The sequence below is a fragment of the Octopus sinensis genome, linkage group LG19, assembly GCF_006345805.1.
Source record: "Octopus sinensis linkage group LG19, ASM634580v1, whole genome shotgun sequence".
NCBI lineage: Eukaryota > Metazoa > Mollusca > Cephalopoda > Octopoda > Octopodidae > Octopus > Octopus sinensis.
Genome location: NC_043015.1, coordinates 1,886,971 through 1,891,375, shown reverse-complemented (window position 1 = coordinate 1,891,375; position 4,405 = coordinate 1,886,971). Strand labels below are relative to the sequence as shown.

General features: G+C 35.6%; 1 protein-coding gene across 2 annotated transcripts in view; it reads left to right on the top strand.

Annotated features, from left to right (window-relative positions):
• The first annotated feature begins 1,370 nt into the window (after window positions 1-1,370).
• Window positions 1,371-4,405, top strand: part of LOC115222313 (sialate O-acetylesterase-like) — an 88,674-nt gene continuing 85,639 nt past the window's right edge. The window contains exon 1 of one of the 2 annotated variants that reach the window (XM_036511225.1): window positions 1,371-2,008. The gene's annotated coding sequence lies outside the window, so the exon portion shown is untranslated. The remainder of the gene's footprint in view (window positions 2,009-4,405) is intronic. The other variant, XM_036511224.1, reaches the window with a different exon arrangement.

The following is a 4,405-nucleotide window of genomic DNA, read 5'->3' as shown; positions in this document are numbered from 1 at the left end:
AAAAAAGAGAGGGTTGGAGCTATAATGAAAATCTTATTCAGTTTAGCAGAGACAGCAAGAAATAGAATGATAAAATAAAAAGAAAAGGGGAGATAAATGCTAATAGTGAAGAGGTAAGAGTTTATGGCAGAGTCAGATAAATACATGTAAAGAAAGTGAGTTAGAGAGAAAGCGAGGAGGGTTTTAAGTGCAAAAAGGAGAGGAAGATGTGAGAGAGATGCACAAAGAGAGACAAAGACAAATGAAGTCAAATACATAGGTGAAAGAATGTTGGGGAGATTGAGGGTGATAAAGAGATAAAGAAAATAAAAGAGAGAGATGGAAGGACAAAGAGAGATGTACAAAGTTACAGAGAGAGAGAGAGAGGGGGAGACAAATAGATTAATAGACGGATAAAGAGAGCCATATAGGAAGAAAATGGTGTGGAGGAGACTGGGAGGTATATAAGGGCAGAGAAAGGAAGAGAAAGTGGAGGAGAGAGGGAGATTTGAAACAGAAATAGTATGATATAGGAAGAATGAAAATGCGACAAAATGGGAGAAAAAGAAGAATGAGAAAGACAATATGAAAGTATCACTAACAGAGACGGAGAAAAAAGGAGGAATATTGGCAGAGAGAGAGAAGGGAGAGAGAGAGAAGACAGTGAGGGGGAGAGATGAAAGATTGAAAGACAGATACAGAGCGAGCGAGTGAGAGAGAAAGAGAGAGAGAGAGAGAGAATAGGTGAGGTTGAATTATTAAAAAAAGACAGATAGATTGAGAGAGTGAGAATGAAAGAATGAAGAGAACGAAAAATGCAAGGTATAAAAGAGAAAAGTCGTGGATGAGAGAGAGAGAGAAGACATGTAAAGAACGTAACAACGGAGTCAGACAAAGAATAGAAAATTAGCAACGATAAAACTAAAATAAAAGACTATTCTACAAAAAAAAAAACACTTCAAGTAGAAACACTATAATGGTATTTTAAAGCTATCATTTCCATTGAGCCAACCCACTTTCAGACAAATAAACAAACGAGTATATAAAATAAATATCTACTAAATAAATAAATAGAGGTAGTGCTTATGTTCATATATGTGTGTTTATCTATGTATGCTTGTATATGTGTTTGTATGTGTGTGTGTATGTCTAAGTGTTCGAATATGTGACTGTATTTGTGTATGTGAGCTTGGCGGGTTTTTTACTAGTATATTCTTTCAAGTATTAAAAGTAAAAAATTTTTAAAAAACGTACTTAGCGTTTTAGCTATCGTCTGCAAAATTCTTTTTTCTAATACTTATTACAAAATCTAGCATAGGCACAAGGCCATGTTGCTTTTCTTTTTTTTTTTCTTTTTTTTTCAGTTGAATAGTGGTACAAATCCAGTTAGATATAGTCAAACCTGATGCAAGTCTAACATTTATTCCAAAGACCACGGCAGGATCTGAACTAAGAGAATAAGAAAACCATTATTAATAATAATAATAATGTATCAAAAATGAGCGGTCAATAAGGAGAAACAATCACTTTGCTGTTGCTGTCACGGTGGAGATGGTCGCCTTATTACTTAAAATTTGAAATATAAATATTCAGCTAAATCTGGTGAATATTTAGACGCTTTGGTTATTTACATTTCCGTTATGACATAGATTTTGATGGCAGTTATAATCGGTTAAAGTATTTAACACGTACATTAGTCGTCAAACAACGAAAGACTGGAATGTTGATGGTGACCTCCAGATGATTTGCATCAAGAATGAGGGAGGAAAAAATACCTAAGTACAACTAATTTGTCAGTGAACTACACATTTTGATAAGATCGTATTTCGCGTGACTAAGAGGGTACTGACATTTCGAGCTAAACATTTAAGTAAAACAAAAATAATTTTACAATCTGTCATATTCCTACTTCAGTCGAACAGCATTTTTTCTGATATAACATCTATTGTTCATAATTACTGACACTTCAAGTAACACACACATCAAGAAAGAAAGCGGACAGAAAATTCATAGCCTGATCGACAATTAGGTAATATATATATATTTATATATACTCTTTTATTTTTGTTTGCATTTTGACAAGATTATCGCATGCAAAAAATTATTTATCAGATGGTTGTTTCACAATTATTGACATTTAAATTTTACATATACGTGTGTTTGCATAAGTGAGTGCGTACCTGTGCAAAAAAATTTAATATTGATTTCAAATCTTAGCATAAGGCTAGCAATTTCGAGGCAAAGTGCAATTCGACTACATCGACCCCAGTGGCCTACTGGTATTTATTTCATCCACTTCGAAAGGATGAAATTGGAGTTCAGCCGCTAAATATTTTGCCCGGCGTGCTAACGATTCTAGCAGCTCAGGAAAATTTAGTATTTGTTTCATATCGCAGCACAAGGTCAGCGATTTCGAGTGAAGGGGCTTTTCAATTACATCGACCATAGTGCTCTTCTGGTACTTATTTCATCGACCCGGAAAAGATGTAAGGTGAAGATGACCTCGGCGGAATTGAAACTACGGATGAAACACTGCTAAATATTTTTCCCGGTGAGCTATGAATTCTGCCAGTTCAAGAACATTTAATATTTACCGATATTTAACAATGTTCTTTACTCTTACAAAACATACAAGTAAATAAACAAGGCGGCGAGCTGGCTGAAACCTTAGCACGCCGGGCGAAATGCGTAGCCGAATTTCGTCTGCCGTTACGTTCTGAGTTCAAATTCCGCCGAGGTCGACTTTGCCTTTCATCCTTTCTGGGTAGATTTAAATAAGTACCAGTTATCACTAGGGTCGATGTAATCGACTTAATCCGTTTGTCTGTCCTTGTTTGTCCCATCTATGTTTAACCCCTTGTGGGTAATAAAGAAATAAGAACAGTTAGCACGCCAGGCGAAATGCTTAGTTGTATTTAGTCGGCCTTTACGTCCTGAGTTCAAATTCCGCCGAGGTCGAATCTGCTTTTCATCCTTTCGGGTTCGATAAATTAAGTACCAGTTGCATGGTGAGGTTCGATGTAATCGACTGGCCCCCTCCCGCCAAAATTTTGAGCCTTGTGCCAAGAGTAGAAACGAATATAAGTAAATAAATAAATATGTGCGTCCGTGTGTGTGTGTGTTGATAATATAGATGTTAAAGAGATAGTCGAACAACTGAAATATAGTATTGCGAAAAGCTGACTGATATTTTAGTATTCGGACGTGGTACTCTCCTGTTACGCTTTCTTAAAAGGTACGATGATTATATATATTGATTTCTTTAACAATGTACAAAATAGTTATGAGTTTTTATTTTTTCTTGAATTCATTCCAAGTCAGCGGGTAATAAGCATGTTGGGGTCCCATGAGCTGTATAATTGTGAAAGTATTGATTTGATTTTTTTTTATCCAGTCAGCACTGTGAATTAGAGAGAAAGACTAAAATCGATTGATTCATTATCCATTCCATTTATTTCTTTTTGTTTGTTTTTTTGCTTTATTTTATCGAAATCTAAGGGTTGAAAACTTAAATGTCGGCAAGCATGAGATTTGAACTCAGAATTTAGGCAATATATGTAAATATTCTAAAACCTCTGTCTTCCGAATTTTGATATTCATGTCCATTGAAGGCGATGAGGTGGCAGAATCGTTAGCATGCCGGACAAATTCTTTAGCAGCATTTCATCTATCGCTGTGTTCTGAGTTCAAATTCCGCCGAGGTCGTATTTGTCTGATTACTGGGGTCAGTTTAATCGACTTATCCCTCCCCTAAAATTGCTGGCGTTGTGCTAAAATTTGAAATCAATATTCATATCCAAATACATAAGGCGGTCAGCTGGCAGGATCGTTAGCACTCCGGGAAAAATGCTTATCGGTATTTCGTCTGTCTTTATGTTCTGTGTTCAAATTCTGCTAAGGTCGGCATCATTTTTCATCCTTTCGAAGTCGATAAAATAAGTACCAGTTACGCCCTGGGATCGATGTAATCGATTGACCCCTTCCTTCGAAGTTGTTTGTGTTGTGCCAAAATTTGAAACCAATGTTCATGTCCAGTTCTATATTTAAGATACAAGGAATTCTGTACATTATTTACATTATTTACATTCGACGTATATTTGTTCTTATCTTGTTTGATGTTAACACAAGGTTTCGGCTGATATACCCGCCAGCCTTCTTCGGGTATCTTGCCGGAAATTTCGAACCTGGGTTCTCATTCCTAAGGTATTTTTTCGATGATGTTGTTGTTGTTGTTGTTGTTATTATTATTATTATTATTATTATTATTATTATTATTATTATTATTATAACAAACATTGTCACTGCTTAACCACGGGCAAAAAGCGTATGGGGTTAAGAGCGCGGGCTACTAATCCCAAGATCCGAGTTCGATTCCCAGCAGTGACCTGAACACTAATAATAATAATAATAATAATAATAATAATAA